General features: G+C 38.7%; 1 protein-coding gene across 10 annotated transcripts in view; it reads left to right on the top strand.

Annotated features, from left to right (window-relative positions):
• Positions 1–20,475, top strand: part of DLG2 (discs large MAGUK scaffold protein 2) — a 986,158-nt gene that overhangs the window by 325,315 nt on the left and 640,368 nt on the right. The window lies entirely within an intron of this gene.

Here is a 20,475-nt window from a genome sequence, read left to right as displayed (position 1 = left end):
TCTTCTCTTCTCTTCTCTTCTCTTCTCTTCTCTTCTCTTCTCTTCTCTTCTCTTCTCTTCTCTTCTCTTCTCTTCTCTTCTCTTCTCTTCTTCTCTCCCTCTCCCTCTCCCTCTCCCTCCTCTCCCCTTCTCTCTATAGCAGAGCGAAAAAATGGAGATTCTTGCCCTGAGAATAGCAAGCAGCTTAGGGTGTGTGTCTAGACAGTTGTAGCCCTGACTTAGGATAAGGTGCCACCAATAAGGAAGGTTCTTCAAGCATAGCTGAGGTTCTTTCACCTCTCAGGTCAGGATCTGTGGCTGAGGGATAGAGCAAGTATTGAAGTAGCCTGAGGCAGCCTCTACTGCAGCACACTTTTTCTGAGTGCCAATAAAGACCTTAGTTTTTTATAAAAGAGGTATGACTGGAAAGGTCCCCAATCCACTGCTGAAGGTTTTACGTAAAACAGCCTTTTCTGCTATTGATTGTCCATGCTAATAAATTGCATGTGCTGAAGTAGCAAGCATAAAAGAAAGTTGTGGCAGGATCAGATTAGGAAGAAATAAATGTTCAGAATTCACAGAGAATCAGCAGAAAAAAATTAACCAACATTGAGTTCTCTTGTTTAAATTTCCTCCCTGTGTGATTGATAGAAACAGTAAATGGAAACATTACTATGAATTTGCAAAATTTTATATTGCCGTGTCATATTTCTTAACCTATATTGAAGACATTGACCTGTATTTTAAATCTATAGCAGACCTGGAATTGAAACAGAAAGTAGAAATTCCCTATGAGAATGGAATTGTAAGAGACGCAGAATTTTAACTTGGAAAAATATTTCATGTATAATGTGTTGCCAAACTTTGCTGGCAGGTTTTGGCTAAGTCTCTTTTCAGTCTCTGCACTAAGAGGGAAGGAATTCACATGTCTTCACGTTCCTAGTCCTATCAGTGCTGCTTGATATATGGGAAGAGGGGCTTTGATATATCTGAGACCAAACCTTAGACATTTGTTTTAGCACTGTAGAATTTCGAAGTTAATTTAGTGGTGAACATGTGAAATTTATGCATATGGGCTCACATATAGACTATTAACTTTGATAGCTACTAGCTAAAAATTATAGCAGATGGACCTAAATCTGTGAAAAGAGATATTCTTTTGTTTCTCATAAAATATTGGGAGATATTTTGCAGTAGATGTGTATAAATTAACTGTACGTAGGTAACTCCACTGGCTTGTGATCTAGACTGTCTATTTACAAGTACAAATGAGAAATCTACATAGGAATGAAAATTTTCTTCTGCGAATTTAAGTATTGTGACAGGTATTTTTCCTTTTCTGTGAGTGTGGAAATCTGTGAGCTAGACAATGGGTTACTTGTATTTCAGTCCAGTGTCTCTCCCTCTGCTTTATTTTACAACATCAGCTGTGGATGGATGCCGTGGTCTGTGGGAAGAACTGAATGCTTTATACACAGCAAAGAGCAGTGCACATGCTGAGAAACAATATTTACCAGCCTAGCTGGGGTGCAGCATTAATCTCTGTACAGTGCTGTGCTGAGCTTTGTAGAAATGTTGTATATGTGTGTAATGATAAGAGATAGGATGTGAACGTGGGGGTGTGCAGCAGAGGTGGGGATCAGCCTGCCATTGCAGTGATGCTGGTGCCAAAAGGTGCAGAGCAAGAGCTGCTCTGCAGGAGTGAGTGGGACGAGCAGGTGGGTACAGCAGGCTGGCAACAATCAGACCACAGCTGCAACACTCAAATTAACATTTAAAACAGGTTGCAGAGTTAAAGAAATCTAGTTTTCCTTTCATCCGCTTTTTGTTTTGGTTTTTTTTAATCAGATTGAACTGAAAGTGAGCTTTAGCAAAGGCTTCTTAAAGGATTGTCTGCAAATAGCTGGAAGAACTTCCAGTTGCCCTTTAGGGCTTCTGGTGGTTGCATAGACTAAAATATGCAAAATTAGTAAGTTTGAACAGTCATTGTTGCACAGAAAATACTCTGATCTAGTTTATTTCATTATCACAAGCTTATTAAAATGCTTATTAGAAACTAAGCCAAGGCTTCAGAGTTTTCCCTCTGTTGCATTAATTTCTTCCTTTTTACAATTGGACTATAATTTTATTTCTAGTTTCTTCAAGCCTCTTTGTATTATATCGCTGACTATGAATATTTATAGATGCTCCCAAAGATTAGTTTATTTATGTGCCTTTAATGCCACTTCCAGGTATAATTAACAAAGGGACTCAGTAAGACTGAACTCAATACCCAGGCAGGTTTACTTCACCACCCTTCTCCAAGGCCTGGCACATTGCCCCTCATCTTTGTCTTGGATATGAGCAGAAATTACTTATTTAGATTATCCGCTGTAATCCTCACGTTGCAAGGTAAGTTGACATGAAAACCATGTGAGTTTACTAAGATCAAATGTTAGAGATAGCTTCAGGCTAACTCTGAGATGACAGGGCTATGTGAAAACATGGGTTTAGTCCCCTGGGGAAAGAGAAATCTCTTCCATTATGGAAATACTGAAACAAGACAAGGGAAATATGCTGGAGAGATTACAACTGCAGGAGATCTGGTCGATACACCACTGTTGTTAAAGTGCTGGAAGTATAAAGAAATGGATAGGGGAGGATTGGGAGGTGGAAAGTGAGAGAAGAAGACAGAAATAAATGTGAAGAACACTGATCAAGTTCATAGCAGTGGTAATAAGTGTGGTAAAGAGCAAAACATGCTCATAAAAGCTCTCTATCAACATCCTGGATCTACAGTAAACTGGAATTTGCCACCCCTTAGAAAGGCCACTTGTTCTTGGCAGAGGCTGTACAGAAAGCTCAGACAGCTTATTCCAGCAGTGTAACCCAGAAGTTTATTGATGAGCAGCAGTGGGGAGCCTGTGACACAAGCTAGAGTGAGGCTCTTTTGTATTTACTGTCACACTGTGCATTTATGAAATGACAATCATGTCATAGAGTTAGGTGTCTAAATCTGGTTTCCTACTTCCTTTAAGGCAGACCAAGTTATTATTTAATATTTCTGTTCACTTTTTTTTTTTCTTGTTGAATAATTTCCTCCCTGTCTTCTTCTGTTCTTCTTTGGACTTTTCTCAGTGCATGGGAGCAGGGGGAAAGCTTAGTGAAGAAAGGGGAACCTCTTGCCTCTCATTTGTGTCCATTCTGCAAAGCCATAAAGTTTAAGGCCTGACACCTGTGTTCCGTTTGAAGCTTCCAGTGTCAGAGCTCTGCTCAGAGGAGGTTTTCACACTTTTTAAGTCCACCTCTAAGGAGGAAGTTGAATATCAGCCTAACCTCTGAACCTTATATTTGATCTTAGAGATCTTTTTCGACCCTAACAATTCTATGATTGTATCATTCTATTCTAATTTGATACGATATTCTACAGGAGGCCAGAGTCTGGAGCTCATCATTAGGGCAATGAGTTCATTGCCTGTGAAGATGTTAAGCCCAAAACTCTTTCAGATCATACAGTTTTTTGTCTAGGTAAAAAAGACAAAAAACCCCCAAACATGGGGAGTGGGGAGTGAAGGTGAAAACCAGCACTAAATTCCTAGCTGAAGTAGCTGGACTAGATAATCTTTAAAGATCCCTTCCAACCCAGATTAATCTATGATTCTAGGAGTAAGATTTCAAGTCCTTGGGTTCCATTTTTTCAAAATGGTCGTAGGTTCCCATTACTGCAGGACAAATACTTAATAAATCTGCTGTGCATTTTTCTTTTCATACCAAAGTCTCGTATTAAAAGCTTGAAGACTGTTCCAAGTGTAGAAGGGAGAGGTCTTAGCAACTGCAAGTGGTCTTGAAGAAATCATGTCCTGCTGCTGACACATTTCTAGGAATGTGATGCTGTGGCAATAGCAGTCCACTATGGAATAATTCCTTCTTTATAAACCACTGCAGTTTATTTCACCTGGTCCTTTATTCCATGGATGTTAATTGGCATCCTTTCAATATTTGTTTAGTTTTCCTAGAAGCAAAACTTGTTTGATCCTTACTGCAGAAGCACAGAATATTGTGTTTCAACCCCTTTAATCTTCATTCATTTTGGAAACGTCACCAAATAAAAAATAAATATTTAATATATTCAAATACCATTAGATAAGATTGGTGTATGGAAAACAAACACAATGAATATTTCAGTGATTGAAATGAAAACTTGAGTAATGACTTATTTAATACATTTGTCCAAGGCAATAAAAAGGTCTTATTTCAATGTATTGACTGGTTATTATCCACCTTCTTCATTTTGTTCAATTTGAGAATCCAATTTTTCATGTAGAACAGTGTGAATAATTGACTTTTCAATTTTGCTGGCCAATGAAAACTAAGTAAATGATGATTTAAGCAGAATAAAATTGTTAATGTGAAGTGAAACATATCAAACCTATTTAGTGTTAGTTTAGACTTTAGTTTTAAACTAAAATACATTTCATCACAAAATCCAACAACCTTTATTATTCAGTCTCTTAAAATCTTTCAGTTTTTCTGGACATCTTTATATTTTATTGGAGCAAAGCTTGACCTAAAATTTTTCCTTAAACTCTCATCTATCTTTGTGTACAAATGTGAGCTATTAAAACCCAGCTGCAGGGTTTTTGGAAGTGAAGTTACCCATTGGGGTGTGTGACAGGTGTAGTATTTCTTAGTACCAATCAAAGGAAGTGTGACTGGAAGATTGTGGGAGGTGATTCTTCCACAGGGCTGGAGCACCTCTGCTGTGAAGACAGGCTGAGAGAGTTGGAGCTGTTCAGCCTGGAGAAGGCAAGGCTCTGGGAGACCTTAGAGCACCTTTCAGTGCCTAAAGAGGCTACAAAAGAGGTGGAGAGGAACTTTTGCCAAGGACAGAGAGTGATTTGATATGGGGGAATGGCTTTAAGATGAAGGATGGTAGATTTAGGTTACATAATAGGAAGAAACTCTTACCTATGAGGGTGGTGAGGCTCTGGCACAGGTTGCTGAGGGAAGCTGTGGCTGCCCCATCCCTGGAAGTGTTCAAGGCCAGGCTGAACGGGGTTTTGGGTGACCTAGTCTAGTGGAAAGTGTCCCTGCCTGTGGCAGAGGGGTTTGGAATTAGATGATTCCAACCCAAACCATTCTGTAATTCAGTTCTTCAATAGTTTGTGGTATGCATAGCTTCAAGCTTTCCTAGTCATTTTCCATTTGGCAGAGTTACTGATGCTTTCTATAAATTCATCTTTTTTTTGGGGTGGTGTTTTCTTGACACTCACAGCTAGGGCAGATGGAAATTAAAGGGAAAAATAAAAAATAGACAACAATCCTAGAATCAGACAAGTCAGTGGGATTCGGCCCTCTCATGCCTCTCTGCTGGTAAGGGAAATTAACTCACTCAGTGTTTCACACTGTCAGCTTCCTTTCAGTTTCCAGGCTGCCATGTCTAAAGTTCAATCTGCCATTTAGATGTGACCATAGTTTTTTAAAATTGGTCTTGAGTTCCTAAGCTACTTCAGTGTTTTTCAAAATTTTGCTAGGAGTCTAAAGAAAACCTGGGGAAAAAAATGGATTGTGGTAGTACTAGTTGGGTTATACTCAACAGGGTAGTCACTGGAGAATAGATGAAGCCAGTGTAAACAAATACTTACAACTTTTTTTGTTTTTTAATTATTTCTTAAAATCTTACATCTATTTGGTTAAAGAAGCTTATGTTTCCAGACTTGTCTCAGTTTGGCTGTTTATCTTCCTTTTTCAACTATAATAATTTTATGATTCACAGGCAGAAAACTTGTTGCTTCGGCCAAGTTATTAGTCATGTAAATGCTATTGGAGATGCAAGAAATGTCAGTCCAAATTAGGAAACTTTTGAAAAACCATCCAAGGGTGTAACAGCTCATAGTCCAAAAATATTTAAATGAAGTTGCATTGGCAGTTACCTCGGTCGCCAGTGCCTTTTTATTCACTAAACCTCCAGAATTCCTCTTCTGATGATGCTGTAAGGCTTCCTTGCTCTTTTCACGTTTTCCCCTCTCTATTGCTTGAGGCAGGTTGCTCTATGAGCTGCTTGTAGTGCTAATATGGCTTTGTGAAATTCTGCTGGTTGCTTTTGAAGATATTCTGAGGTTTGGTCCATTCCTATTATTTATGATTTGTCTCACTTCTTGCTTGCTTTGCTTAGGTGAGGTTTTCTGGTTGAGCAGGTGTTTTTGGCTTTGATTGCTTTCCGTGGAGGCAGTCTATGCCACTTCTAAGTATAAAGAATGTATAATACACCCTTGTGTGATCACTACAAAATCCCCATGCACATCCTTTCCTAAAGCAGTCCAGAGGTGTCCACTGGCTGCTTGTACTTCATAGTACATCCAGTGTGGAAACTCAGGACAGATAAAACTGCATCCCACCACTTCTAATTGACGTTCTTCCTAAGGGTCACAATTTCCCTGGCAGTACCCCAAGGAAGCCTACAAGAAAGATGGAGAGAGACTTTTTATAAGAGCATGTCATGACAGGACAAGGGGGAATGGATTCAAACTGAGAGTAGATTTAGATCAGATATAAGGAAAAAATTCTTTACTGTGAAGGTGGTGAGACCCTGGCACAGATTGCCAGAGAAGTTGTGGATGCCTCATCTCTGGAAGTGTTCAAGGCCACGTTGGAAGGGGTTCCTTGTCAAGTGGATGGTGACAGTCCAGTGAGTTCAAAGCTCTGCTGTCACACACATTTTGTGTAAAACATTTTGTACAAAAAACATTTTGTGTAATCCTAACCATAATCTTTTCTAACCTTCTTCTCCTGGGAACGGAAACACCATCATTGTAATCAGCTGCTGTTTTGATGATGTGTTTTTAATTCCATTCTAAGAAAAAATTAAGAATCCAGTTTAACTAAGAACATTGTGTCTAGCAAAACTTTAGACTAATACTGGTGCTGCAAACATTAGCCTTTTTTTCTTTTTTGTTTTTTTGAACTAAAATATTTAAGAGCACAGGATGAAGAGTTCCACAGCATAACTGAGGCTTTAAAACCCACAAAATGGCACCAATGCCATCAGTCTCAATAACACTGAATGGCTAAGTCGTCATATGACACGAGAAAACTTCAGCTAATCTCTAAGAGATCAATAATTAACAAATATAAAGTAGAAAAATTCTTTTTACATATGGCAGGGTGGACTCTCCGCCACTGTAGCTTTCTCATTGCTCTTTAAGGGGTTCATGAGAGTCATCTACCCACAGTCTCTAAGGGGACATGGATAAAATACTGCAGCAATGAGAAGGTTAAGGGCTGACATGAGAGGGGTGGAGAGCAGCTGTGGGTGGCCCAGTTGACTGATACAGAGTCCCAGAGACAGGAACAGGCAGGCAGGTAAAACTGCCATGTGGGAAGAAATGAGGCTTCACATTTTTTGCCTATCCCATGGAAATAGTGTATGTGAAGATAAAACATTTTTCCTTCTTCAATGAGAGGATAAGCATCAAGAAAGAAATCTCAAAGAGCAGCTCAAGGAGCTGCATCTTGACCTACCACATCTTTTGAGAATAGATTGCCAGAAAATAACTGACCATTAACTAATAAGGCCATTATCATATCTAGTATGGAGTTTACATATTTTAGAAAAATATCACCAAGTTTGGTTCAAAATCTAATTCTGAGAAAGCTTTTCAGCATACAATCCATAACAGTAAGGCAAATTCTAGATAATATATTCAATAATATAAAGAACAACAGGAATACCCCCTGCTAAACCTTGTAAATTCATCAGTAAAAATATCTTTCTGTGCTTCTTGTGAGTTAAAACTCCACAGAAAAAGGAAAGTTTATAGACCACGAGGAATGTTATTATTTGTCTGAAAATACTGTACTTGATTGCAATACAATTTGTATCAATTTAAGTCAAATCTTTCCAGCAGGGTTATTTCAGATAATGCTCATGTAACCAAAAGTAGAAGTGGGCTCTGTTGTCTGGCAGGAATTTTTCAAAGAGAGATTGAGCATGTGGGAGGAGGTCTCAGTTAGGATGTACTTTTTCAAATAGGTTTTTTTATGACTATTGCATGGACTCTATGATTGTATTTATTTTTGTACAGAACCTTTTTTTTTTTTTTTTACTGAAACAAATTTCAGAAAGTCTTTGAATATGACCTACACACAAATCCCACTTAAATTCAGTTAACAATTTAAAGTAAAAAGTGCTTTTATTAAGAATCAAGTCTTTTTGTTTAAAGGCTGTCAATTTTATTGTGAGATGCTGGTCTTTGTATCGTGAGAAAATGAATAACTGTTCCATATTTATTACCTCTACAAAATAAACCAAAGAAATGAAATAAGAGATTGCTGGAAATTACTGAGTATGGTCCCTAGCCTACTGCTATGATCCAAATCTGAAAAGCTTAGAATCACAGAATCATAGAATTGTTTGGGTTGGAAGGGACCTTTATTGCAGCCTTTAGATATTTAAAGGGGGCTTACAAAAAAGGTGATGACAGACTTTTGAACAGGAAATGTAGCATTAGGGTGGGGGTGATGGTTTTAAACTAAAAGGTGGTGGGTTCAGACTAGATATAAGGAAGAAAGTATTTACAATGAGGGTGATCAAACATTGGAAACAGTTGTCCAGGGAGGTAGTGGTTACGCCATCCCTGGAAATATGCAAGACCAGGCTGGACAGGGCTCGGAGAAACCTGATCTAGTTGAACATGCCCTGCTCATGGCAGGAGAGTTGGACTGAGTGACTTGCAAGGAAGCCATGGCCCTACCTACCTGATGAGTGAATCCCTGCTTTTCTACCTTTGAACTGCATATTCCTTTTTAATATATGTATCTTGTGTAAATACTGTCACTAGCCGAACTGCTCAGCAGCTAATCTTTGGTAGCTGCAGGTAAAGAATGTCATGAAGGTGGACTCCAGCAGTCTGTCTGGAGATTACTCGGTTGCTGCTTTACACGTTTCTGCAGGGCTGTGGGAAAGCTCAGCAGTTGCCATCTAGTGGAGGATGAATTCAAGACACTGAACTTTCCAGCAGCTGCTGCTTCTTCTTGAGGATGGGAAAGCTGGTGATGTGGAACAGCAAAAACCAAAATAGTGCTATTTTCTGTGAGCATATGGATCGGAAAATGAAACATGAAATGATCAGACTTCATCTATGAGTGGCATAGAGACTGAAGTTGTACTCCATTTTAATCTGCATTCTCTATTTCCTACTTTGACATTACTATTATCTTCATACATTGCAAAGTTCAGCATAAAAAAAAAATTAAAAAAAAATGCTTTATTTTAGATCTGTTTTGGAAGCACTATAATATAGCGTAAGCTTAGTCTGTTTAAAAGCCAAAGTTTTATACTGCATTTTTCAACTGGTTCCTTTTCCCTGCTGTCCCGTCCCACTTCATCTCAGCAGGACAGCACCTGACCTGACACATTACTAGCAGTGCCAGCACTCACTCTAAGAACACAATTTCCAGTTAGCAAATGCCTGGTTCTCCCCTTTCAAGGACTTTGGCTTAATTTACAAAGGAAACAAACCCTGAGCTAATAGAGGACAGGATCCCCTCTGGGCTTGGCTGTTCCTCGATTTTCTCCCTGTGGACCACTGCCAGAGAACTCTGTCTACAAACTCCCTTCTGTCCAGAGAGGCCATGGATCTTGGTGAATTAGTGAACTCACCTGGTACAGCAGTGGAGTGGCACAGATCAATTTCACTGACACATCCTGTTGTCTCTTGTGCTGTTTTTCGCCCTGGTGAGTCCCAATCCACTTGTCCTCTGATTGTCCACTCCTGTTCTTACTGAATGGAGAAAGAGGAAAAGAAATTAGAAGAAAAATATAGCGTAAAAGGCAAAAATCAGCCACATTTTTCCCTGCCTGCAAGGACCAGTTTAATTAAATGCATTGCAGAATCTTTTCAGGTCTGGAGTGGTAGAAGGTGAGTACCAGTTTGCAGGGAGCATTTCGGTGAGCATCAAGCATCCTGAAGTATGAAAGAACTGCCTTCTCCTGGCTGTTCCTTGTGTTTGAGTATCTAGCTCAGAGCCCATACTGGCTAATGTGTACCCTGAGACTGAAGCTTCTATTTTCTACCTGTAATGCTATTTAGACCTAGTCCTATGTTCTGTGTTTCTCACACTGCATGGTACAGTGGAGCCTCAACTTCATCCAGAGTCACGAGGTGATGCGAAAGAAATAAGAAATAATAGTTGTATAACCTCCTGAACCTGCCCCAGTTGCTTTTAGACCACAGATCTACAGAGAAGAAACCCCAAACAATATTCCTTGTGTGGCTTTGCGATCACTAGGGTTTAAATTGGGACTTGCATTCATGTTAGCTTCTAAGTAATAAATGTCTAAATTTGTCTGTCCATAGTTAGTGAAGATACAGAGAAGAAAAGGACATCTTAGAAGCACACTTACACTTCAAACAGGTGCCCAAGTAATGGGGAGAAATTGCCCTCTGGAGGTGCCTCTGTGTTGATTTTAGAGGAGCTATAAGTAAAGCAGCAGCCCAGTGCTGTTCTTTGACCCACAGCCCTTATCTGTAGAAGAGCTGACAGCCATGCTGTGAAGCACTGCTGATGTTCAGCCTGGTGAGGATGAATATAAACTGCCTGCTGGGAATGGGACTTGGTCTGTGCTATCTACTGAGCCATGCCAAGAGACTGTCCAGGACAATTCATTGACATGGGGTGAAACGCTACTAGAAATGATCATGACATAACAGTAAAGCCTTCTATTACCCAGCAAAATATGGCAGAACTGTTAAATTTGCTTATGTAGGTATATCCAACACAACTTGGAGTAAAAGAAATTAAAATTTTAAAGAACTCGATTTAAGTAAGGTTAATTTTGTTATCAACAGCTGTCCTGTGTAGTATTCTCCATCTGCAAGTAGAAATGTGACTCCATTAATATAGATGTAAAACTATTCAGCCTACATCTCTGGAGTCAAGCTGGGATCGTTTTCTTGAATAACCCTCAGGTGCAGAATCTGTCCAGTGTGAGGATTTCTTTCAAGGACATAACTCTTTTCTCATTCCTTCTAGCAAGATTTTACAAAATAATTTTTTTCAGATTTTGCTGCTGCTGTACAAGGAGGAATACGATAAAGTAGAGATGATAGGGATCATGTCAGTAATCCCACAAAATAATGAATAATCCTTTATCTTTGGTAGAAACAGACCTATCTCCAGTTGGCTCTCAGTATTTGTGGAAATGGATTAATTTGTTTCACTCTTTTTTGAGAAGTGAATGTTACCTCATCACCCATCATGCACGGAAGAAATCCCTAACATTTTTTTTTTCCTTTGGGTAGATGAAAAGTCCAGACAAATATTCCCATGTCATTCCTAGAGGCACAGAGTAGCTCAGAAGGTGGAATTGTCCTGTACTTCAGTACTCCCAGTCCTTTGTCTTGTGTAAATCAATGTTTAAAACCTCTTGATTCCTGCTTGAGGGTAGTATTTTATAAAACTGACTTGTACAATTGAATTTCAGTTCAATTCTCCCTAATTAAAAGATTGGTCATGGAAGAAAAGGATTGAAAATAACATTGTAGATGGACCAGCAAGAAAGGAAAGGCAATAGTTAAGACTCACAAAGACCTAAGAGATAGAGCTCCTCTTGCAATAGCTCTTTAGCCAAACTTCTACCATACTGAAGAAAGTTCAGTTTAAAAGGTTCATTTTGTTTAGAAAGACTACCCCAAATCTGTGCTAATGTATTTACCAGTGGCTGAGTTGGTTTGCTGTGGAATGCACTGGAAATGGGTTCTTTTTCCATGTTGTTCACGTTACCAGAATGTAGGGGTGGTTTCTGGCTCTGGAGCACATGAACAAATTTGTTTCTCATTAGAAAAAGCCAGGTTAAGACTGTTTACAAATATTCTCCATTTGGCCTAACCAAAAGCACTCAAGGCAATAAGTATCTAGATTATAGTTTGGAGACTGCAAATTTGTTAATGCTTTATTATGCTGTTTTTACATACTTCACACTTCCAACTTGAGAGATACATTTTCACATTTTCATTCTTTTCGTGAATACATGTGCATTACTGAAAAAACAGCTTTCAGTGGACAAGTCTGAAATAGTTTTGGGTTTTTTTACTGCATCTTCTGAGTATAGGACTGCAAAAGTTCAGCAAAAAATAGCAGCTGCTATTTACTTCAGAAAAACTATAAGGTTAATCCATAGTTAATCTAAAAAAAAAAAAACCCAGAGCACACTTTACACATATCTGTGCTTTTAAGTTTCTCCCACTGGGCCAATTAGCATCTGCTTCTGCCAAGTACTGATCACATCCTACAGAAAGAGAAAGATCTTCACCCACAGGAGGAGAAACATCTTCACCTATTTCTGACTCTAGTGGAAGTTGAGGGCATGAAAACCCACTATCAGCATCTGGCCCTTAGAGATTAATGGCTCTATGCAAAGAGTATTACTAAACAATATACAGCACAGAAGGCATTTTTGGAACACTGCAAAAATAGAGTCCCTTTTTAAGACTCTCATTACTGTCATATAAAACAGATGGGAAAGATTTGAAAGTTTTAAATTATAGTAAAAAATAAAATGTCTTGTGCCAAATGCAACTTCTCAGAAAGTTTGTAATAAATTGACAGGAACTAGATGAAAAAAAGAAAAAGATGCAAGCATTGCAAAAGAGAAAAACTGGAAATGGAGAGAAGAAGAAAAATGATCTAAGAAACAACACACTCTGAAAGTGTCAGAAAATGGAGAAAAAAATGTTTTACTGCTGCTTTCATAGAAAATCAAAAATTATAACTTAAATGCAAATGCAAAATCAGGATCAGAAATGGGAAGACAAACATTTTCTATTTTTACAGCTTTTCCATTAAAAAACTGGAGTCACTGTGGTCTTAGATAAAAAATTCCTGCCGTTGTGTATTGACTTTTTACACTATTGTGGTCCAGGAAGTGGAAAGATATTGAAAAGGTCAACCCTACATAAATTGTGTCATATGAAAATGTGGTTGTATGGTATTAAACTTTCAGTCTCCATTCATTGTCTGTGCCCAGGGATAGTGATAAAACAGGGACTCATTTTCAAATGTCTGTGCCCGGTAATGTGATAAAGTCCTTTAACATGAATATTTTAGGTACGTATCTTTTGTCAGTCATGTCAGCAGATAAACTAATGTTAATTACCTAGGTTCAGATAGCCTGGTTTAAAAGATGTGTCTTTATTTCCCATTTTAATTAATGGACTCTAGTTATGAATTGCAAGAATTTTCCCTTCTTGACAGATCTTTAAAAAATGACAAGTCTATTTCTGTATTTAAGTACCAGTGCCTGGTACAGCATCTGCTTATGCATCTTTCATTCTCCCGAGGACAGGTAATTTGGGCTTCAAAACTCATCTGTAATTAAAGTTTCAGAGAACTTTTACCTGTGCAAGAAAACTGATAATGCAGAAAAATTCACCCAAACTGTGTGAAAGGTTGAGTCCAGTTTTTCAGCTTGAGTGGCAGAGGAAAGAAAAGCCTTTGAACATTTTAAAGCCATTATAGCAAAGGAGCTGCTATAGACGGTGTAAGACGCCAACCTGCTTCCCCAGAACTGCTGCCCCTCTGGGGCCACGCTTACTCTTTCCTTTGACCTTTAAAGCTGACAGCAACGGAAGCAAATGACAGCAGACGAGACCGGGAGTCAGCAGCAGTCAGGCCTGTTTGTCAAACATTCTTCTTTTCACAGCTATTAATGCAGATTTAACGGGTTTACCAGAGCAGATGGAAAGAGGAGTGGAAGAGGAATAGATGGGAGAGCAGAGTAAGGGTCATCCCTCTTTGAGAAGAAAGGTTTGCGAGGGAGGAATGTAATGGTTATAAGCAGTGCATTACTCAAGGAAGGAGAAAGCATAGCTTAAAAACATTCATCTTCTTAGTAAGTCCATCTTGTGTTTTTTTTCTATCTACTCTCACTTATTACACACTTGGAATGAGCTCCTAAACTGCCTATACGAAATTCGCCAAGCAAAAATATTTCTAAAAGGATAAAATTACTAAGACAAATGAATGGAAGGAATATAATATGTTTTGGAAAAGCTTGTTAGAAAATCTTGAGAAAGAAACTATAAGCTGCAAAAACAAAGGGCTCTCTCTAAAATCACATTTCAAAATATACAGATAGTTTTTTTTCAGGGAAAATCTCCTGAAAGAACCAGGGCGGATGTTGAGGTTCCAACATGTGTGTTAGAATTGAGGGAAATTCATAGAGAATTCTGCATGAATTTCCAGGTTATAAGCTGTACAACTTTTTTATTTCAGAGCTTGACAGATAATAGCCAAATTGTTTTATAATTCTTTCCAAGTTATTGATGTTTTTGGCATTGTAATTATAGCAGTCAGTGTTAGTAAGGACTTTATAAGGTCTAAATTAGTCATGTTAAGAGTTTTCGATTTTCACTTAGCATGTAGGCTTTATTGAGACATTGCTGTATCTTAGGAAGGCCTCGGCAATCCTTGCAGTCATCGTCTGAGGTTTGCCATTCCTGCAGTGAGAGTGAGGCTGTGTCCCCTTTGGCAGATGTCTCATGCACTCCTGCAGTGAGCTGGTTAAGATTCCATTGAACATGGTAACAGATGAGTGTGAGCTACGACTGCCATCATATTAAGTAAAGTTAGTGAGTTCACACTGTCACTTAGAAGGCCAATTTGCCCTGTGGGCTTTCCTTCTGAGATCAAATCCAGCTCAGTCTGTGGCTCCGTTGGCATGTTGGCAAGGATTTAGTGTGTAACAAAAGGAGAGCAAGTGGGAATAGAGGCTGAGTGCCTTTTTTTATGGTCACTTAGTGACAGGTCAAGGGGGATGGCCTTAAGGTCCCTTCCAACCTAAACCATTCCATGATTCTATGAAAACATCGATCCCTCTTTATGCAGTCAGTTATTTAATGTCAAAGCATAGGGTAGAGTGGAATATTAACAATTTCTATCCCTTCAAAATATACATTCTCTGAAAGCTGGTAAGAAGTGAATGCACGGAGAGTAGGGTGTCCTTGGGCTGGGAATATTGAGCTGAGCAGAATTTTCAGCTGTGACACAGCAACTGTGTCACCACAGCAAGTGCTGTGGAAATTGTAGAGGACTGCAACCCCCAATATTTAGCATCTTTCTGATGCTGAGGAACTGACTTCTGAATTTGACTTAAAAACCTTATGTTCTTCATTTTTTGTTCAGAATTCCAGGTTTGAAGCAAAATTCTGAAATTTTTGCTTGCCATTTATTCTTTTCATCAAGTATTGTCAATATTTCAGTGAAGGAGCTGAGTCACTGGAGTATTGGCACTGACTTCCCTGGAGGTGCAACTTGCAGTGGGGAGCTAGATTTATAGTCTTCCAATTATCCATTTTTGCTATTCCTATGTCAAAAGAAAATAAAGTAAAACAAACATCCACTTCCAAGCTACCCCCTTCTCCTTGTTATTCTGGTGTCAAAGGTGCCCTTGCCTCTTTTTCCTTGTTTAGATTTTATTTATTGAGAGGCTTCTAGTAACTTCTGTCTGCAAGATTGGTTTTTTAACTTATTTTGTCCCATTTATCTATTTTAATTTAGATGTTAACCTTTCTCATTCTTCAGTATAATTTTCCTGATGATAATCTGTTTCTTTTCTTTCCCTTCTTTTCTTGGGTTATGCTGGGTACCTGCCATTATCTATTGCCTGTCCTTAAAACCAATGAAAAGGCTGTGCAAATGTTGTCAGTGACACCTGCTGCTGCAGAAGTGAGCAGACAAAGGGATGCTCTGCGCTTCTGACACTTTGATTACGAGGGGACAACAGCAGCTCTCTGCCCGCACCTGCACAACAAGCGATGCTTCTTCGTTGTGGCTCTGGTGCAGCAAGTCCTCAACTGCTAGCAGAATAGAAACTGATGGTATTGCTTTTTGCACAATCACCAACATTGTCTGGGAAAATATATTGTATTCTCTACCACAGCTAGCAGCTTTAGGTTTTTTTTTTTTCTTCTTGATTTTCCTATATTTTGGGATGACATGGCAATCAGATAGCACTTCCCCAGAAATTAGTATAGACTGCAGGATTTGGCATTAGCGTTTTGTGGAAATTAGAAGGCATTGTTACATGCCTGTGTATAAATTCGAGCTGCACAATTTCTGTCTATACTGCAGGAAATGATGGCCCCCACAGATTCCAAATATGTTTCAGTTTGCTTCCCAGGAACTCAAGTTACCCTCTTGTGAGGAGCAGCAAGTCTTATGAGGAGGACTGAGGTTCCTGGGGGTGTTTAGCCTGGAGAAAAGGAAGCTCAGTGAGACCTTCTCACCCACCAAAACTCCCTGAAAGGAGCATATAGCCAGGTGGGGATCAGTCACTTCCCCCAAATAACAAGTGGCAGAACAGGAGGAAATGCCTTAACGTGCACCAGGGGAGGTTTAGATTGGATGTTAGAAAAAATTTGTTCCCTGGAAGAGTGGTCAGGCATTGGAACTGGCTCTTCACTGAGGTGGTAAAATCCACATGCCTGAAAGTCTTCAAGAGGTTTGTGGATGTGGACATTGGGGGTGTGGTTTAGCAATGACCATGGTGGTGCTGGGCTAGTAGATGGATTTGATGATCTTAGAGGTCTTTTCCAACATTAATGATTCTGTGATTCAGCAAGGGATTGTTAATTGCCTTTGTGACTCAAAAATAGCTAATTCCTGAGCCCAGTTTCCTTGGTAGCAATTATAATGATCTGCTATATTTATACAAACAGAATGTAGTACCAATGAATAATTATTTTTATTGCATTGTTTGTCAAAGATTAAAATAACTCCTGGCACATCTGGGAAAAGTGTTGAGTGTCCTCAAAGTCATACCTCAGAAAACCTGGCAGAAAATGTTTGCTTTTGAAAACAAAGCAAGTCAGCCAACCAATCCAAACTCACTCAATGGGAATGGAAAGCAGTAAACCAGAAGTGGTACAGACAGTATGGAATAAAAGACAAGAAATAGGCAGAAGACATAAAACTGTTGTTGTTAAAGGAAGCTAAAGGCATCTACACAATATCTATGGCTGCAATGAGAGAAAAAATGTTATTAGATGGAAGTGCTTTTTACATCCTGGGATCTTCAGCTACAAGGGAATATGCTAGTTTGGATACATGGATGCAAGGCTCAGAGAAGGATTCAAATAACACTATAAGCAGTTTTTCCTAAATGCTTTTCTGAGTGCAGTACTGTAACTAGCCAATGTGATGTAACCCTTGGGTAAATTAAAAAAAAAAATAAAATGGAAAGAAATGGAACTGGGGTCCAAAATGTTATATAGCACTAATAAGATACTTGCTAGAATTTTATCTAAGTTACTGTTTTAAGACAGTTGTGGAAGCAGTGGGGAGCATGGAAAAGAAGATGAAAAAATAATCCTTCCCAAAACAGTCTAAAGGATCTCAATCTATTTCATTTGCTGAACGGTTTGATTTGATTACAGGACCTGTGTTCCTGCTTTAAGAGAAAATATAAAGGTTTTCTTCCAATTCACTGGAAAAGGTTTAAAATTACTCAATGAGATGAAAGCAGAAATCAGGTAAGTCAGCACCACTTCACAGTGAGAGTAAACATTACAGAACCTTACCAATTCCTAAAATGAAATTAGATCACCTTCTTTAATGGTCTGCCTTAAATATGACTTCCGGGAGACATCCTGAGCCCTGTACTTGCAGGGCCCTGACTGCCTCATTCCTTCTGACCTTGCTGTCAATAAAAAAAATGAAAATGAAAATGTCCCATTTACTCTTTTCATGGGTTGCAGCCAGAACAAGATCAGCATGGCTTTCAACAGGCTTCTAATGCTTCCTGGTCAATATGAAGGTAATGGTTCTCATCATTGTCTTAATGACTTGTCATCAATATCTGTAATTAAATGCTCATATATATATATATATACACATACGTACATATAGAATATATGTGGGTATATAATAATGAAGGTATCCTTGCCCATGGCAGGGGATTTGGAACTAGATGATCTTTAGAAACCATTCTATAATTCTGTGATTCTGTGAATGGGATCAAGTCTCTTTTTGGTTTCTTTTCTGCAAAATTCAATTGCAAAATTTAGTGTATACCCCAGGAAAACATGAAGTATTAGATTTAAAACTAAGGATCTGTGCTCCTGATATAGTGCGTAATTATACTGCACAAATGTATAATTATACATGTTATGCATTCCTGGAGGATAAATCTATCAATGGATATTAAACAAAGTGGTGTGAATATTGTATCTAATTCAAGAAAATATTAATTTGTGAGAACTGGGACAGGGGTCCAAACCCAAAGGTTTTATATATATATATATATATATATATATATATTTATTTTTACCCTGCTCCTGGTCCCCCCACTCCGCCCCAAAATCCTTGCTAAATATTCATTTGAACCAGAAGACCAGATAAGGTGTTTGTGTGATCCAGGTCAGCAGCTGTTCTGTCCTTAAACCTCATATTTTAAGAGAATCTAGTTGATCGCGAGGCTCAGGAAGGGCCATTTTCCTTTATAACATGAGTTGAATATGTATGCTCAGAAATTAATTTTTTCTCCCCCTTCCTTTAAAACATCAGTGTTGGATGCAGCTGGAGGCACCATGTCAGACTGAGCAGGCCAGTGCTTTGAGGGGATGTTGAGACTCATGTGCTTTAAATTCTTGCCTGGTAGATCTTAGCTAGCTAGTGAGGATTAAATATATCATGAAATTTGGGGACAGGGCTGAATTTTCCACAAGTCAGATTAGAAGGAACCTTGGGATTTTTTTCAGGCTTTATTATAGCTTGGAGTATGGATCATTTCTTAGCTAATCAATTCCTTGTTATTGTTGAAGCCCAAGGTAACACCTTGTTCTTTTCTATCCCCTACCTATGGCACTTAATAATTTAGTTTTTCATGGGCCGAAATTATATAGTTGAGCTCAAATTACAGGGCTCAGTGCAAGGTAAATGGAAGAAAATTAATGTCTTGTGCTACAGAGCTCAGTCTGAGCTGTCTAGTCATTCCTTCTGGTATTAAACATAAAACTTTGCCTTAGCAAATTAATTTGGTCTGCAAAGTCAAAAGTGGAAGGAATTTCAGAAGGGTTGTGGAGAGTTTTCCTACAAACTTTAAAACAGAGTGCTAATCTTTTATGTTTTGTTTTGTTTCTAATTTGTGACTAACTCAGTTTGAAATCAAAACCTTTCTCTAATGTGTTCTGTAAATTTCTCTTTCAAATATTCAATTTAGTTAAATATACCTGAACTGTAGGTTCAGAATATATAATTCAATATTAATATTAATATTCAACATTAAATAATAATAAAAATGCCTTCTGAATGTGGAGTTTGTTTTAGGGATAATTTGGGGCCAACCCTACTATCAGTGATTCAAGGAGAATTACCCATCTACTTCTCAGACACTTGGTGTCAATTTGGCCACTGTGTATAGTGGGACTAGGATAAGTTTTCTCATTGCTATCTCTCTCTGCCATGATAGAATATGATTATTTAGGTTGTGAGATCCTTGCGTACCATAACCTTAACTGTGCTGACTCTACCTACCCAATACAGAAAACCTTGCCAGAGGGAATCCTTTCTTCCCAGGCATGGTGATACCTAGTGCCTGACTCCCCTAGAGCAGGTATCTTCTGGAACTGGTGTATCTTCCCTGGAGACCCAGAACAATGACACCTTTTTTTAATTGTTTTTTTTCAGTACAAAATACCAGTGCTCACAGGGTTTCAGTCCAGCTCCTTTTACAAATGAGCCACAGCATCAGCAGAAAATGGAGTCTGTGTGAGATGTGCTTAGCACGTGGGATGAGCTGGAGGACACATCCTTCTGGCACAGTGCTGGGGTCCTGGTTTAAGATTCTCCCAGCTGGAATTCAAATTTTAGCTCAAGGAGAAAAAATGGGGTTTCTTCTCTTTTCCAAAAAGTGCTGTGGGATATTTAGAACCTTGCAATATTCTAACCTGGGATCAGCAGGTGAACAGAGGAATTAAGCTATTTAGTCGTAGGGAAGCAGCCAGTGTTGATTGTTTCCCTGCTTGGATGGAGGAGACAAGCAGCTGGGAAAGAAGCAGCATTCAAAGGTAGTTCAGGTCATGTTTGTTTTTCCTTTCCACATAAGAAGATAAATATAACATGAGAAACTCAGTGATGGGCAGAATTTCTTGGCCCTCATAAGGAGCATTAATCATCTTATAGTTTGTGCCTATTGTCTTTACCCAGTGGCACAGAGACCACAGTAAAATGCCTTCACCCACCTTTGTTCCCACTCTCCTTCAAGGAGACAAACACAGTTTGGGAAGTCAGCTCATTCTGTATCCATTACTTGGTAGTGAATTTGTATTAAAGAATTAGCTCCAAAATAAAGGGTAACATGTTTTGGAAGGAGAAGGCTTGAGTTCAAGGACTGTTCAAGCACTGCTGTATTTTTTAATAAGAGAATTACAGTGGTTTTGTCTAATGTTTAGCAAAACCAGTTCATTTCAGTCAATTTTAGAATTAATTGAAGCAAGTTATACAGCACAGTTGTAGTAT

The sequence above is a fragment of the Parus major genome, chromosome 1 (assembly GCF_001522545.3).
Source record: "Parus major isolate Abel chromosome 1, Parus_major1.1, whole genome shotgun sequence".
Taxonomy (NCBI): domain Eukaryota; kingdom Metazoa; phylum Chordata; class Aves; order Passeriformes; family Paridae; genus Parus; species Parus major.
The sequence above is the reverse complement of the archived record's forward strand: the minus strand, read 5'-3'. Positions and strand labels throughout refer to the sequence as shown.